General features: G+C 44.9%; 1 long non-coding RNA gene across 1 annotated transcript in view; it reads right to left on the reverse strand.

Annotated features, from left to right (window-relative positions):
- Positions 1-1,272: 1,272 nt before the first annotated feature.
- The window catches only part of LOC132210801 (uncharacterized), a 40,062-nt gene continuing 23,559 nt past the window's right edge, over positions 1,273-17,775 (reverse strand). The window contains exon 3 of the long non-coding RNA XR_009446990.1: positions 1,273-3,613. This is a non-coding gene — a long non-coding RNA (uncharacterized LOC132210801). The remainder of the gene's footprint in view (positions 3,614-17,775) is intronic.

Genomic DNA, 17,775 nt, shown 5'->3' on the forward strand with positions numbered 1-17,775 from the left:
AGAAAATAACCTGAGCATCATAATGATGAAGTATGATTCTTACAGATTACCAGTGGGGAACAAAATGCAAAGCCCTCTCTACATTTTTTCTCTCCTCTTGATATCATCTTGAACAAATATCTCCTGCTTCACTGGAACATAATCCAAGAAAACAAAATTACATAGAACAAAGGAAGACAGTCAGGCAGATTTTAACCAGCATATTAAAGGAGGAAGAAGAGGTTAGATACAAACATCTCAGAGATTTTGCATCAGCTTAAAACTAGATCAGTTTCTGACCCAGCATCTTAGGAATTTCAGGTGATTTTTATGTCACTTGTTTTCTATTTTTCCCTTGATTCTATAATTCAGGTGGAAAACTTTGTTAAACTTTTGCATCTGTAAGACTACTTCCTCTTTCCTGATAGTGGATTTCAAAATGTAAATAAGTAATAATTCATTGGCAAAACCAATTGAAAATAATACTTCCTGCTGCACAGTTATCAGGTGAATACATTGAATTCAAAATGCTTACTTAGTGTTAAGTTACTATTCGAGGAATTGAGATACTCCTCTGTCCAACCCACATTCATAAAACAAAGGGGAATTCTTTGGGCTATCAGCTATATATCCTGCAATCAGTGAAACAAATATCCTTATTCCTCTTACTCAGCCATGCTTAGAATAAGATTCTGCATTCATCCTGTTGCAGATACTTTAGCAGTCATGAGCACTTAGGTTCTTGAATACTTGCAGTAAATCCATACGTAAAACAAAATGATTAAACTTATTTATTGCATACTACAATTTTTATTTTTGGATGAATCTTGTGCAAACTTTGCCTGGAAATTATAGAAGAAATAATGAGGGCTCGACCCCTGTCATTACACACCCTTAATTGCCATTTTGGGTAAAAATAATCGTATTGTTATCATTTAGATCCTCAGAGATGATATTTGTCTGTGCCCTGGCATGCTCATAGATGCACTAGCTTGCTGCTTGAAAGTCTGCCACCAGAATTTGAATAAAATAATAAGAGTATACGTTGGAAAAAATGTGATAAAAGTTGCTCACATTGGCAGGAAGAATAAAAATGCAGAGTGTTATTTAAATAGAGTACAACTAAAGAATTGCGGGGCACAAGGAGGTTAAGATGTTCTGACGCATGTGCCACAAAATATTTGTATGCAAGTACAGCATGTAATTAAGAATGCTATTGGGATGCTATCCTTTACAACAAGATGAATTGAACTTAAAATATAAAATAATTGCATATAAAACATAGGGGTGGAATGATGGCTTAGTGGTTAACACTGCTGCCTCACAGTTTCGGGTACACGGGTTTGATTCCAGCCTTGGTCAGGGGTCTTTGTGGAGCTTGCACATTTTCTCAGTATCTGCGTGGATTTTCTCTGGGTGCTGCGGTTTCCTCCCACAGTCCAAATATGTGCAGGCTAGATGGATTGGCCATGCTAAATTGCCCATAGAGTCCAGGGATATGCAGGCTTGGTGGATTAGCCATGGGGAATGCCAGGTTACAGAGGTAGGGTAAGGGGTGTGGGTCTGGGTGAGATGCTGTATAGAGGGTTGGTGTGGACTCAGTGGCTGACTTCTACTATAGGGATTCTATGATAAAAGTAAGGATACTTTGCTTTGGTTGTATAGGGCATTGGTGAGACCACATCTCAACTATTTTGAGCAGTTTTGGTCTCCTTATTCAAGGAAATTCTGAATGCATTGGAAACAGTTCAGAAAAGATTTACTGTTGATACTTGGAATGTGTGGGTTGTCCTATGACAATGGTTTGGATACCTGGACTTGTTTCTGCTGGAATTAGAGACTTGAGGTGTGACTTGATTGAAGCATACAAGATCCAGAATGGTCTTGAGAATGTAGACACGAAAAGGATGTTTCCTCCTGTGGGAAGTCCAAAACAGGGGGCACTGTTTTAAAATTAGGAGTTGACCTGCCAAGATGAGAAATTGTTTTTCTGTCAGAGATTTGTGTAACATTTGAACTCTGACTCAGAATGCAGTGGAAACGGGATCATTGAATATTTTTCAGGCAGAGATTGATACATTCTAGTTAGGCAGGAGAATCAAGGGTTATCAAAAGTAGACAGGAATACTCGATGTACAAACAAATAAGCCATGATGCTATTAAATGATGCACCAAACTCAAGGGGTCAAATTGTCTACTTCTGCTCCTAAATTATATGTCTGTATGCTCATTTGAATATAACTACAGATTTGCTGAATATAATCACAGGGAACAGAAAAGCAGATGTTGGTCTCATTAATTAAAATACCTTCAACATCCAAACAGATCAGCAGGCCCAAGTTTTAAGAGCTAAGAACTAGACGCAGAAGTGTGCCATTCAGCTCCTCAAGCCTGATCTGCCATTTAATGTGATCTCACATTGGCTTTAATTCCACTTTCCTGCCCGCTGCCCATAATCCTGCAACCCTTTACTAATTAAAGATTTATCTATTTTCTCCTTAAATTCAGTCACTATCCAGCGTCTCCTGCTGGAAATTACTCAAATTAAACTGATTCTACTCAACAACTCTGGTCGGTTTGGGTGAGAACTGCATTGAAACTTGATCTATTGTCTCATTACATACCATTGCTGTTTCTCTGGAAACGATATGGAATGTGGAATGCATCAACATACTGATGCCAGCTGCTCTCCTTCCTCTATATCAAAAGGTAATGGTTTCAAGTACCACTTTGACGAGTTAAGGACAAAATTTGGGCTGACTGTTGTTATGGCCAGGTGGGCAGACGGCATTGGCTCCCTTCTTGGTCAGATGCTTTTTAAAGCACGTTATTATCACACTCCAATTAAACTTAGTTAGCCTAATCAAAAATAAAGGATGGGCAAGTCCAAGATTTTCTTGAGTAAAACAATGTGGAGTTTTGTTACCTGAAAAAAAAACATGACAACAAACACACACAAAAACACACAATTAATGAGCTTATAAAGAAAGAGGAGGGAGATCTGGTACAGACAGAAAGTTAAAAGCTGTTGCAATTCTTTGGTTTTTTTTGAGTCTTTGAGTTGCAAGACTTAAAGACTTGAATCCACTGTTCAGCTGCTATCTTGTTTCCTTAGACACAGTAAAGCTGCAGATGTCCAGGAGTCCTCAGTGAATCATGTTGGGTGTTCCAAGTTGCTATTCATCAGTGAGTTTGATATTGAGAAGGAGAGAACTAGGCTGAGAGATCATCTTCCAGTGCATATTCACAAATCCATTTTTTCTTGTCTCTGCCCTGCTACTCAGAAGCAGCTGTTGATAAAGGTGAACACAAGCTAAATACTCTATTGACAATCTTTGTTCTCAATGTGTAAATTGAATTGTTGATCAGACTGATCTCTTGTTGGTGGCAGGTGTCAAGAGCTTTGCTCAACCTGTTCAGGTTATAATAGTGATTTTAGATCAGCATTTGACCATTTTTAAAGCTGAGTTTAGTCTTTGAAAGTTTCAGGCTGTAAAATCAAATGATAAAATTGAATATTGATAGTACATTTTCACTATGATTGTACCACAATGCAGTCAGGTACTGAGGGTGTGCTGCACTGTTACTGGTTCTGTTTTTTCAATAAGATGTTCTCAGATAGATGTTAAATATCCTGGGGAAATATTTAGAAGAAAAGCAAAGGGATTAATTATGATGAACTGGCAAGCAAAGGGTATATATGTAGTAATTACAATTTTGTAGATATTATTTTTTCACATGAACAGATTAACACAGAGTGAAGTAAAACATTAAATTACAGTCTTAAATATTCAAGTGATAAGATTTCTTGTGGTACTGTCCCCACTTTAGTGTATGAATGGATTTCACATAAACCCCTCTTGTTCTGCATTTTACTTTTGTTCAAATTTGCTTATAAATAGTCTGTGTACCCTAAACCAGACAGCAGGAACTCATGGGATCATAGTTTAATGAATGCATATGAATCTTGAAAGCCAAAATAGATCAAAGAAAAGGCATGTAGAGTAATTATACTTTGATAAACAAATCTGCCTCTAGTTATTTACATTTTGATTGTCATCACAGAAAGACATGATTGGTGATATGTATGTGGAAAATGCTGTGGCATATTTTGATTACTAAACAACATTAAGATACATTATAAACACCCTCTGCTGAAGCCTAAATCAATGGTATAAAGAGTTGGATTTTTCTGTGCACTATTCTATTTTAAATCTGAACACTAAATTGTGAACAAATCTTCATATGTCCAAAACAGTTATTAATTTGGTAACCATTTATTTCTGGTCTATGCGTATAATAATTGTCAATCAGTATACTGCTATAAGTTGCAAAATTATTCATTGGAGAGGACTGTGTTTTTTATAAAAGAAAGCTTATTCACGTATGTGTCATGGGCATCACTGACTAAACCTGCATTTACTGCCCATCCCTAGTATCCTTGAGAATTTGGTGGTAACCCACCTTCTTAATCAGTGCAGACCATCTGTTGCAGGTAGACCCACTCTGCTGGTGGGGAGGGATTTCCATGGTTTTAACTCAGCAACAGTGAAGGAATGGTGAATTATTTCCAAATCAGGATTGTAAGTGTCGTGGAGAGGAACTTGTAGGTGGTTATGTCCCCATGTATCTGCTGCCCTTGCTCTTCTCGGTGGAAGTGTTTGGAAAGTGTTGTCTAAATAGAGTTTTGGTAAATTTCTGCAGTGCATCTTATAGTTGGCACACACTGTTGCTACTGACCTTCAGTGTTGGAGAAAGTAGGTGTGGTGCCAATCAAGCAGACTGGTTTGCCCTGGGTGGTGTAATGCTTCCTGAGTGTTGCTAGAGTTGCACTCATCCAGGAAAAAGAAGAGAATTCCATTACATTTACACTTTAACTTTCCTAATATTGATTGGAACCTCCTTCGAGCAGAAGATTTGAATGGAGCTGTTTTTGTAAGGTGTGTTCAGGAGGGTTTCCTAACGCAGTACGTTGACAGGCCGACGAGGGGAGAGGCCATTCTAGACTTGGTGCTCGGAAACGAGCCGGGGCAGGTATCAGATCTTGTGGTGGGAGAGCATTTTGGTGATAGTGACCATAACACTCTCTCATTCTACATAGCTATGGAGAAGGAGAGGATTAGGCAGAATGGGAGGATATTTAATTGGGGAAGAGGAAACTATGATGCGATTAGACACGAGTTAGGAAGCATGGACTGGGAGCAGTTGTTCCATGGTAAGGGAACTATAGACATGTGGAGATGGTTTAAGGAACAGTTGTTGGGAGTGATGAGTAAATATGTCCCTCTGAGACAGGCAAGACGGGGTAAGATAAAGGAACCTTGGATGACGAGAGCGGTGGAGCTTCTAGTGAAAAGGAAGAAGGTAGCTTACATAAGGTGGAGGAAGCTAGGGTCAAGTTCAGCTAGAGAGGATTACATGCAGGCAAGGAAGGAGCTCAAAAATGGTCTGAGGAGAGCCAGGAGGGGGCACGAGAAAGGCTTGGCAGAAGGAATCCGGGAAAACACAAAGGCATTTTACACTTACGTGAGGAATAAGAGAATGGTCAAAGAAAGAGTAGGGCCGATCAGGGATAGCATAGGGAACTTGAGTGTGGAGCCTGAGGAGGTAGGGGAAGCCCTAAATGAGTTTTTTTTGCTTCTGTCTTTACGAAAGAAACGACCTGTGTAGTGAATGAAACCTTTGAAGAGCAGGTGTGCATGCTGGAATGGATAGAGATAGAGGAAGCTGATGTACTGAAAATTTTGTCAAACATTAAGATTGACAAGTCGCCAGGCCCGGATCAGATTTGTCCTCGGCTGCTTTGGGAAGCGAGAAATGCAATTGCTTCGCCACTTGCGAAGATCTTTGCATCCTCGCTCTCCACTGGAGTCGTACCTGAGGACTGGAGAGAGGCAAATGTAATTCCTCTCTTCAAGAAAGGAAATAGGGAAATCCCCGGCAATTATAGACCGGTAAGTCTCACGTCTGTCGTCTGCAAGGTGTTAGAAAGGATTCTGAGGGATAAGATTTATGACCATCTGGAAGAGCATGGCTTGATCAAATACAGTCAACACGGCTTTGTGAGGGGTAGGTCATGCCTTACAAACCTTATCGAGTTTTTTGAGGATGTGACTAGTAAGGTTGATGAGGGTCAAGCTGTGGATGTGGTGTATATGGACTTCAGTAAGGCATTTGATAAGGTTCCCCATGGAAGGCTCATTCAGAAGGTCAGGAGGAATGGGATACAGGGGAACTTAGCTGCTTGGATACAGAATTGGCTGGCCAACAGAAGACAGCGAGTGGTAGTAGAAGGAAAATATTCTGCCTGGAAGTCAGTGGTGAGTGGGGTTCCACAGGGCTCTGTCCTTGGGCCTCTACTGTTTGTAATTTTTATTAATGACTTGGACGAGGGAATTGAAGGATGGGTCAGCAAGTTTGCAGACGACACAAAGGTCGGAGGTGTCGTTGACAGTGTAGAGGGCTGTTGTAGGCTGCAGCGGGACATTGACAGGATGCAGAGATGGGCTGAGAGGTGGCAGATGGAGTTCAACCTGGATAAATGCGAGGTGATGCATTTTGGAAGGTCGAATTTGAAAGCTGAGTACAGGATTAAGGATAGGATTCTTGGCAGCGTGGAGGAACAGAGGGATCTTGGTGTGCAGATACATAGATCCCTTAAAATGGCCACCCAAGTGGACAGGGTTGTTAAGAAAGCATATGGTGTTTTGGCTTTCATTAACAGGGGGATTGAGTTTAAGAGTCGTGAGATCTTGTTGCAGCTCTATAAAACTTTGGTTAGACCGCACTTGGAATACTGCGTCCAGTTCTGGGCGCCCTATTATAGGAAAGATGTGGATGCTTTGGAGAGGGTTCAGAGGAGGTTTACCAGGATGCTGCCTGGACTGGAGGGCTTATCTTATGAAGAGAGGTTGACTGAGCTCGGTCTCTTTTCATTGGAGAAAAGGAGGAGGAGAGGGGACCTAATTGAGGTATACAAGATAATGAGAGGCATAGATAGAGTCGATAGCCAGAGACTATTTCCCAGGGCAGAAATGGCTAGCACGAGGGGTCATAGTTTTAAGCTGGTTGGTGGAAAGTATAGAGGGGATGTCAGAGGTAGGTTCTTTACGCAGAGAGTTGTGAGAGCATGGAATGCGTTGCCAGCAGCAGTTGTGGAAGCAAGGTCATTGGGGTCATTTAAGAGACTGCTGGACATGCATATGGTCACAGAAATTTGAGGGTGCATCCATGAGGATCAATGGTCGGCACAACATTGTGGGCTGAAGGGCCTGTTCTGTGCTGTACTGTTCTATGTTCTATGTTCTATGTTCTATTTCTGACTTGTGTCTTATAGATTTTGGATAGGCTTTGGGGAATCAGTTGCAGTATTACTATCTGCTTTTGTACATGCTGTATCTATAAGACTAGTCCAGCTCAGTTTCTGATCAATGGTAACCCCCAGGACAGTGCAGGATCCAGTGATGTTGGTGCCTTTGAATTTCAAGTCTTGATGAAGGGTCCCAACCTGAAGTATCAACTTTCCTGCTCCTCTGATGCTGCTTGTGTTCCTGCAGCTTCACACTGTATGAACATGAGCTTTAAGCATCCATAGGTAGAATGTCTTTTATTGAACATGGGCATTGCCTGGCATTTGTGAAGTGTGAAAATTTTTGCCAACTTTCAATCTAAGGCTGGATATTATACAGGTCTTGCTGCATTTGGACATGAAATGTTTCAGGAGTTGAGAAGGCTATTGAACATTATGCAGTCATCAGCAAACATCCCTGCTCTGACCTAATGATGGAGGGAAGGTTATTCATGAAGCAGTGAAGATGGTTACTCCTAGGACACTACCCTGAGGAACTCCTGCAGAGATTAGATTAGATTAGATTCGCTACAGTGTGGAAACAGGGCCTTCCGCCCAACAAGTCCACACCGCCCCTTGGAACATCCCACCTAGACCCATCCCCCTATAACCCACACACCCCTGAACACAATGAGCAATTTAGCATGGCCAATCCACCTAGCCTGCATATCTTTGGACTGTGAGAGGAAACCAGAGCTCCCGGAGGAAACCCATGCAGACAGGGGGAAAAAGTGCAAACTCCACACAGACAGTTACCCGAGACTGGAATCGAACCTGGGTCCCTGGTGCTGTGAAGCTGCAGTGTGAACCACTGAGTCACCGTGCTGCCCCTAAACCCTAAAAGCTGAGATGACTAACCTCCAAAACCAACAACCAGGTGTGACTCCAAGCAGTTTTCCCCTGATTCCCATTGATTCTATTTTTCCTTGGTGCCACATTCAGTTAAATGTGGCCCTGACGTTAAGGGCTGTCACTCTCACTTCACCTGAATTCAGCTCCTTTGTCCATGTTTGAACCAAGGCTGTAATGAGGTCAGGAGTTGAGTGGGCCTAGTGGAACCCAAACTGGGTGTCACTGAGCAGGTTATTGCTGAGCAGGTGCTGCTTGATAGTACAGCTGATGAAACCTTCCATCACTTCACTCATGATTGAGAGTAGAGTGATAGGCAGTAACTGGGAGTGTTGAATTTGTCCTGCTTTTTGTGTACAGGACAAATCAGGTAATTTTCCATACTGTCAGATAGTGCAGCTATACTGAAACAGCTTGACTAGTCTTCTGTACATTTGTCTGCATGTTGTCAATGCCTGCAGCCTTTGCTATGTCCAATGCCTAATATTTTCTTGATATCACATGGAGTGAATCAAATTGGATGAAGGGTGGCATCTATAATGCTATGGTCTTCTGGAGGAGGCCAAGATGGATCATCCAATCCACAATTGTGGCTGTGAATTCTTTGGCTTTTTGTACTGAAGTGCTGGGCTGTTCCATCATCGATGATGTGGAGCCTCCCGTTCCAGTGAGTTGTTTAATTGATTATCACCATTGATGACTAGATATGGCAGAGTGTAGAGCCTAGGTCTGATCCATTGATTGTTGGATCACTGATTTCTGTGTAATACTTGCTGCTTATGCTGTTTGGCATGCAAATAGTCTTGTTTTGTAAGTTCACCAGGTTAATACGTCATTTTTCAGTTAGCCTGTCATTGCCCCTATCATTCTTCACTGAACCAGTGTTCAAGGAACAAGCTTTTTGATGCGTATAGGCATTCTTTTTCATTCTTTTAAAATCAGGAAGCAGCATCAGCAGGATGACTAGGCAAATCTAACCTGCTTGATGTATTAAGTTTCTCTGGTTTTCTATCTAAGTAGTTGTTAAAATCCCTACCCAAAAGAACAAAAATGTATACAGAAATGATCTGCCTAACACACATTATATCTCAAACAAATTCAGACACTTGCAGAATGAAAAATGATCTGATGTGGACTATTCTAATTCATATGCTGCTCACTGACACTCACTTTGGGTTCCAGCAAGCCAGCTCCTGAACTCATGATCACATTACAACTTTTGCCCAAACATGGACAAAACAGCTGAATTCCTAATATGAGGTAAGAATGATTTCCCTTGATATAAAGGCCACATTCGACCAGATGTGGCATTGATGACCTGTCGCAAAACTACAGTCAATGGGAATCAGGGTGAAAACTTTCTGTTTGGCTACAGTCATAATTAACACAAAGGAAGATAGTTGTGGGTATTGGATTTCATCACCTAGCCACAGGAATTCTTCTGGGCAGTGTCCTAACCCTATCTTCAGGCGTTCCAACACCTTCTCTCCATCATAAGGTCAGAAGTGGGGATGTTTGCTGATCTTTGCACAATGTTCAGCACTATTTGTGACTGTTCAGATAATGAAGACGTCCATGTCCAAATGCAGCAAGACTTGCACAAAATTTTGGCTTAGGCTGACAAGTGGCATGTCATATTCATGCCACACTGCCAAGCAATGACCCTTTGTAACAGGAAAGGATTGAACCATTGCCCCTTGACTTTCAATGGCATTACTTTCACAGAATTCTGTCACTATCAGTATTCTTAAGATCACCATTACCAGACACTGAACTAACTAGCTATACAAATACTGTGACTACAAAAGCAGGTCAGCAGCTGGGAACCCTAAAACAAGTAACTCACCTCCTGACTCCCCAAAATCTATCCACCATCTACAAGTCAGGAGTGTGATGGAATGTTCTCCATTTTCTTGCATAAGTGTAGCTCCAACAACATTCAGGAAGGTCAACATCATTGAGGACAAAGCAGACTACTTGATAGGCAAGATAATAAAATGTGAGGCTGGATGAACACAGCAGGCCAAGCAGCATCTCAGGAGCTCCTGAGATGCTGCTTGGCCTGCTGTGTTCATCCAGCCTCACATTTTATTATCTTGGATTCTCCAGCATCAGCAGTTCCCATTATCTCTGATACTTGATAGGCATGCCATCTAACATCTTCAACATTCTGTCACTCCACTACTGATACATAGTGGCATCATAGTGTAGATGATTTTAAATGCATGTAAATTCACCAAGGCTCCCTAAACAACACTCTTCAAATCTGCAATTTCAGCCGCCGGGAAAGACAAGGGCAGCAAATACATGGGAATACTACCACTTGCAAGTTCACTTCCAAGCCACACACTATTCCAGTATTTCTTTCACTGTTACTGGGTTAAAAAAACTGGAATTCTGTCACTAACAGTATTGTAGGTGTACCTACACCACATTCATAGTTGTGATTCAGGAAAGCAGCTCACTACTGTTACCATCCAATAAGGTCTGAAGGAATTCCTGAGACCTAACGAAAGAAGAAACAAGTAATGGATGTATTAATTGAGAGTTAATTAGGCAAGGACTGTTGTATAAATACGAGGAGCTAGTAAACAGTGGGGTGAGTTTTATGAAGTGTGATCAACTGAAGTAACACTTGCAATTGAAGTGTGAATTTGGACTCTTTTCAAAAGTATTTATCTTTTTGAGTATAACAACCATCACCTTCTCAAAGCAATCAGGTATGGGTAATGCTAATCTAGTGCCCACATCCCATGAACGAAAAAAGTGCACAGTAACCTGTGTTGTTAAATAGATGGTTTACTTCAAGATTTGGCCTCAAGTAGCTATTATTTTATGAATTCAAATTGCTCTACTATTGAACCACATATTACCAGATTTTCCTGAAGAATAGCGAGGTCTGAATGATGCATGTTATTATTAAAGTTGTAAAAAGCAAGAGGTCCCATGAATTGCAAATTGCCACAAATTGTTAGTTGATTTGCACTGCTTCACCATTAATCTTCCAGAAACCTCATGAGATTGTTGCATTTGCACATGAATTGGCCATTACACTCAACACATAAAGTAAGTATAGCTGAAAAGAGACAACATTGTCAAAGCTAACAAAGTGTGAAGCTGGATGAACACAGCAGGCCAAGCAGCATCTTAGGAGCACAAAAGCAGATGTTTTGGGCCTAGACCTTTCATCAGAGAGCTCTAGGCCCGAAATGTCAGCTTTTGTGCTCCTAAGATGTTGCTTGGCCTGCTGTATTCATCTAGCTTCACACTTTGTTATCTTGGATTCTCCAGCATCTACAGTTCCCATTATCTCTGATCACAACATTGTCAAAGCTTTTCATCTTGCACTCATCAGTCCGGATGGAAAACTACCAAACTTCAAAATGATTTTTCCTTGGATCTGTTCTAATCAGTGCAAGATGAAATCAGCTTCAACAGGAATACTCAAATTCTATACTGCCAAGAAATTTAAATCTAGTAATTACTGCTACAAATACATTGTTAATGATGTGTTGATTGCTAAAAGCTGTCAACCATTTTTGCTCAGAAGTTAAAAACAATTATAATGCGGAATCTCTATATATTCCAAGTTTTTTTGCATGCTGGAAGGGGGAAGAAACAGTATCAGCCGATGGATGTGAATTGCACCCCTGATAAAAACTGGCACATTGCATTTGATAGCTTATGAAAAATAAACTGCCTGCACACAAATATTGATTGCAGCACTTGTAACTGCTATGGTCCTAAAATAGTCTAAGTTACCAAACACAAGTGCATCAATTTTGTTGTGGCCAGGCTCTTACATTGTTTTATTATCGAAGAAATGAAAACATAATCGATTTATATTTAACTTGTTTGATTGGAACACTATCATAGTTCATTTTTATAATAAAAATGATAAATTACATACTTTACTCAAACAAATTGTTTAAGAAGCTAATGGACTGCTGACTTACTACAACAGTGTACAATGCAGAATCACTGCTCCAAAGAAGCAAAAATAGCACTCAGACTGCCAGCTTCGTTGCAAGTATGCATACAGGAAACAAAAAAAGAGTAAGTATCAGAAAAGAAAATATACTAAAATAATCTAAATAAAAAAGAAGAGAAAGTTGTAAAGGAAGTACAAACTAGAAAAAATGTGGAATAGAACAAAGGTGAGACTTGAGTGAATTGGGATGTGACAGCATTTATTTGTTTACAAATCAGTGATTAAATACTGAGATTAAATTGGAGGGCACATTATTTATACATAGTTTAGTAAGAGTATGGTTAATGTTAGATTGCAAATTCAATGCTGCCTTTAAACCAAGTAGACAGATGTTTACAGGTGTGACTATGAAACCATTGATGTGAAAGCTACATATGTGGATTATAATTTTAAGAAATCATAATGTGTGGCATCCAAGAAAATCTCAAAAAGTTGTAAATTATAACTAGATAGGGTTATCAATTCAGATATTGCATGTACTACTAACACTTGTTAATTTCTATTTGTCATGAAAATAGCATTTTCACACATACTTAACATGTCCTGATTTTATAGCCATCAACACCTTATGTCAGTATGTTAATTTATATTTTCTTTATATTCTATTGCTTACTTTTATTGACACTTGTCTCTAAAGAGATAAACTTGGCAAGAGAACTGTTGAATTTGCTTACCTAATTTTATGTTGCTATGCAGGCCCACAAATTAAACAAGACAAATTCATAATGAATACAGAAATTCAAAGGAGTTCCAAGTCCTGCATACTGCAGGGGTGTTTTGTAACATCTTTGTACAGTATGATTAGAAAATACTAACAGTTGGCTTCTTCATATTTGGGAATTGGCTTTTTGGCCAAAGGAAGTGTCCAGTAGGGAAAGGTAGAAAGTGATGTTTGTGCCAAACTACAGATCAACAATAGAACTGGATGTGAGTTTGCTCGCTGAGCTGGAAGGTTCATTTTCAGACGTTTTGTCACTTTTTTTTATTTGAAAAAATATACTTTATTCATAAGATGGACAAAAAATAAAACATATTTATACACCGACCCAGTCATGCAAGCCGCTCCGGGTTACCCAGGGGGTACGTACACCAACTAAAGGCAAAAAAAAGAAGAAAAAGAAACAAAGCAAAGAAAATACCCCGGCAGTCGTCACCCCGCACAGTCCCAGTTGGCCCCCTGACCAGTTGGGGAAGGCGCCAGCTGGGCCCAGTTACCAGATAGGGCCCTTTTTTTCTATTCTGGGCGAGGGATGTCATACCATGGTCTTTCCCCACAGAGTCTTGGCGGCGGCTGCCCCAAGCTTTAGCGCGTCCCTCAGCACGTAGTCCTGGAACTTGGAGTGCGCCAGTCTGCAACATTCGATCGGGGTCAGTTCTTTCAGCTGGCAGACCAGCAAGTTGCGGGTAGACCAAAGAGCATCTTTCACCGCATTGATGGTCCTCCAGGCGCAGTTGATGTTGGTCTCGGTGTGCGTCCCGGGAAACAGCCCGTAGAGCACGGAGTCCCACGTCACGGAGCTGCTCAGGACGAACCTCGACAAATACCACTGCATCCCCCTCCAGACCTCCTTGCGCATAGGCACACTCCAGAAGGAGGTGATCGACGGTCTCATCCCTCCTGCAGCCGCCTCGAGGGCAGCGTGCAGTGGTGCAGAGATTCCGGGCATGCATAAAGGATCTCACTGGCAGAGCCCCTCTCATTGCCAGCCAAGCAATGTCCTTGTGCTTGTTTGAAAGTTCTGGCGATGAGGCATTCTGCCAAATGAATTTGGCAGTCTGCATGGGGAACCACACGACAGGATCCACCCTCTCCTTTTCCCGAAGGGTCTTGAGGATACTACGTGCTGACCACTGCCTGACGGCCTTGTGGTCAAAGGTGCTTCCCTTCAAAAATTTCTCCACGAAGGACAAGTAGTACGGGACAGTACAACTACTCGGAGCGTTCCGCGGCAACGAGGCCAGGCCCATCCTTCGCAACACCGGGGACAGGTAGAACCTCAGTAAGTAGTGACACTTGGTGTTTCGTACTGCGGATCTACGCACAGCTTGATGCAGCCGCACACAAAGGTAGCTGCCAGGGCGAGGGTGGCGTTCGGTACGCTCTTTCCCCCATTTTCCAGGTCTTTGTACATGGTGTCCCTGCGGACCCGGTCCATCCTCGACCCCCAAATGAAGTGGAAGATGGCCCGGGTGATCGCAGCATTGCAGGTCCAGGGAATAGGCCAGGCCTGCGCCACATACAACAGTACTGAAAGCCCCTCGCACCTGACAACCAGGTTCTTACCCGCGATGGAGAGGGACCGGAGCATCCAACTGCCCAGCTTCTGCTTCAGTTTGGTGATACGCTCCTCCCAAGTCTTAGTGCACGCCCCAGCTCCACCAAACCAAACACCCAGCACCTTCAGGTAGTCTGTCCTGACGGTGAAGGAGCAGTCGTCCCAGTTCCCGAAGAACATGACCTCGCTCTTATCCCTATTGACTTTGGCACCCGAGGACAGTTCAAACTGGCCGCAGATGTCCAACAGCCTACTCACCGACCAACGATCGGTGCAGAAGATGGCAACGTCGTCCATGTACAGGGAGGTCTTGACCTGAAGGCCTCCGCTGCCTGGGATAGTCACGCCCTTCAGGCTCACGTCCTTACTGATGGATGCGGCGAAGGGCTCCACACAGCACACGAACAAGGCAGGAGAGAGCGGGCAGCCCTGCCTGACTCCAGATCTGATGGGAAAACTGTCCGATTCCCACCCGTTGATCGAGACTGCACTAACGATGTTGGTGTAGAGCAGCCGGATCCAATTGCGGATGCCCTCCCCGAACCCCAATTTGGAGAGGGGGTCTCTCATGTAAGCATGAGAGACCCTGTCGAAGGCCTTCTCCTGGTCCAGGCTGACGAGGCAGGTGTCCACCCACCTGTCCTGTACATAGGCGATTGTATCCCTGATGAGCGCGAGGCTCTCAGCGATCTTCCTGCCTGGCACAGCACAGGTTTGGTCAGGGTGAATCACTGACTTCAGGACAGACCTGACCCGGTTGGCAATGACGTTGGCCAGGATTTTGTAGTCCACGTTCAAAAGTGAAATGGGACGCCAATTCTTAATTTCTTCCCTCTCCCCCTTCCTCTTGTAAATGAGGGTGATGATGCCCTTCCTCATGGACTTGCACATTTCCCCTGCCTGAAGCGCATTATTGTACACTTCCAGCAGGTCCTGGCCGACCAGGTCCCACAGAGCGGAATACAGCTCGACCGGTAAGCCGTCGCTCCCGGGAGTCCTACTCCTCTCCAAGGACTTGAGGGCTCTGGTCAGCTCGTCCAGGGATATCGGCCGGTCCAGCCACTCCCTCGTGCCGTCATCTAAGACCTCCGTGATGGATGACAGGAACGACTCGGAGGCCGTGCTGTCCGTGGGCTTCGTGTCGTACAGTCCGGCATAGAAGGATCTGCTGATCCTCAAAATGTCGGGCCGAGACGACATCACCGAGCCTTCGTCCTTCTTCAGCCAGCTCAGCACAGAACTCTCTTTGTGCACCTTCTGAAAGAAGAAACGCGAGCACGTCTCATCCTGCTCCACGGAGCGGACCCTGGACCAGAAGATTATCCTGGAGGCCTCCGCGGCGAAGAGCGAGGCTTGCTGGCCCCTCACCTTGCGGAGGTCCTCCGTGACATCGACCCCCATCAACTGCAGAAAGAGCAGGTTCCGCACCCTTTTCTGGAGTCGCGACAGCTTTCCCCGCCTCTCTCTCACCTTCTGAACACCCTTGAGGACAAAGAACCTCTTGATGTTCTCCTTCACCATCTCCCACCAGTCGCCCGGAGACTCAAAGAGGGGTTTCACGGTTCTCCAACCGGCGTACTCCCTCTTAAGCTCCTCGACGTTCTCCTGGGGTCAACAGAGTCATGTTGAGCTTCCACGTCCCCTTGCCGGCCGGCTGGTCGTCCTGTAAGTGACAGTCGGCCAGCAGGAGGCAGTGGTCAGAGAAGAACACGGGCTCGACGCCGGTGGACCTGACCGAGAACGCCTGCGACACAAACAGGAAGTCTATCCTTGAGTGAATAGACCCGTCTGGCCACAACCAGGTGTACCTCTGCTGCCCTCCGTCTGCAGGGGTGCTGAAGACGTCGAGCAGCTTGGCATTCTTCACCGTGCCCATCAGGAATCTGGACGTGACGTCCAGTTGACTCCCCCACCCGCTGTCACCACGCCGGATCTTCCATCTGCATCGATGATGCAGTTGAAGTCTCTGCCTAGGATGACCGGCCTGGACGTAGCCAGCAGGGGTGGAAGCCGCTGCAGCACAGCCAACCACTCACTCCGTACCCCTGGGGCGTACACGTTGATCAGCCTCAGGGGAGCGTTCCTGTAGGTGATGTCAGCCACTAGGAGGCGCACCCCCCACCACCTCCTGAAGTTGAGAGATGGTGAAGTTGCGCCCCCGCAGCAGAATAGCCAGGCCCGAGGAGCGACAGTCGTTACCCCCCGACCAGATCGAAGGCCCACAGATCCAGGTGCTGGACCATTTCCCGTACCTGCCGAGGTGCGGTATCCCGCACTCCTGCAGAAACAGGAGGCCCGCCTTGATGGTGGTCAGGTAGGCCAACGTGGACACACATCTCGCGGTTGACTTGACGCTGCGCACATAAATGCTCGCGACTCGTACCCCCATTGTGGGCAGTGACCGCAGTACCCTCCCCAAGTCCAAGGTCCAGCCCCTCCATTTGTCCCTTCATGCCCATTGCCCGGGCTAACTGCTGGACGCTCTCCAGGCTCAGGAAACCGTCTGTGCTGCCTTCCGGGTGGCAGTCCCCCAGTCAGGGGTACGGAGGCAGGAGAGTCCAGCTCTGGGTCAGGCTGGGGACGCACTGTTTCCTCCTTCCCGCCTGGAAGCCCCAGCGGCATGTGACTGGGAGTCGGAGGGAGCCTCAGGATGCCTCCCGTCACCTGGAAGTGGGGTGCTGCTTTCCTTCTCCCTTGAGATCTTTAGCTTCTGCTTTGGGCGGGCCCTCTCTGAATCTCCCTCGTCAGAGGAGCTCTTATAGCCCCCCTGTAGCTGCCTTTTCCCGCCTGATGGTTGCGGTTCCTGGGCCCGCCGACACGCCTTCCTCCTCGCTTTCCGGACCGTTGCCCGCTCCCCTGGGTCGCCTGTCACCGCCGCCATCGACTCCGGGTTGTCGGGCGGGAGCGGAGCCTGCAGGGGCGCGTTGCCGGCCTCGGGCCCATCCTGCGGGGCTGGGCCCACCTGCACGACCTGGCCCTCCTGCACATTAGTGGGGTCCTTGCAGGGTCCTGGTGCCTTCCTCTCTCCCGGGGGGGGCTGGCCCCGCATTGCCCCTGCTGGCGACCTGGGCGTAGGTGGTCCCACGCTGCGGGCATGCCCTATAGACGTGGCCCACTTCCCTGCAAATATTGCAGCTTTTTTCTTGTGGGCAATCCTTTGCAAGGTGTCCCTCCTCCCTGCAGATGGTGGCTTTGCAGTCAACCGCCACGTGACCTGACCTACCAAAGGCATGGCAGACTTTAGGTTGCCCTGCGTAGGTCAGGTAGCCCTTGCTCCCGCCAATCGCGAAGCTGGACAGTGGGTGTACAATGTTCCCGTCCGTGCCCATCCT

This window comes from Stegostoma tigrinum, chromosome 21 (genome assembly GCF_030684315.1).
Source record: "Stegostoma tigrinum isolate sSteTig4 chromosome 21, sSteTig4.hap1, whole genome shotgun sequence".
Lineage (NCBI taxonomy): Eukaryota > Metazoa > Chordata > Chondrichthyes > Orectolobiformes > Stegostomatidae > Stegostoma > Stegostoma tigrinum.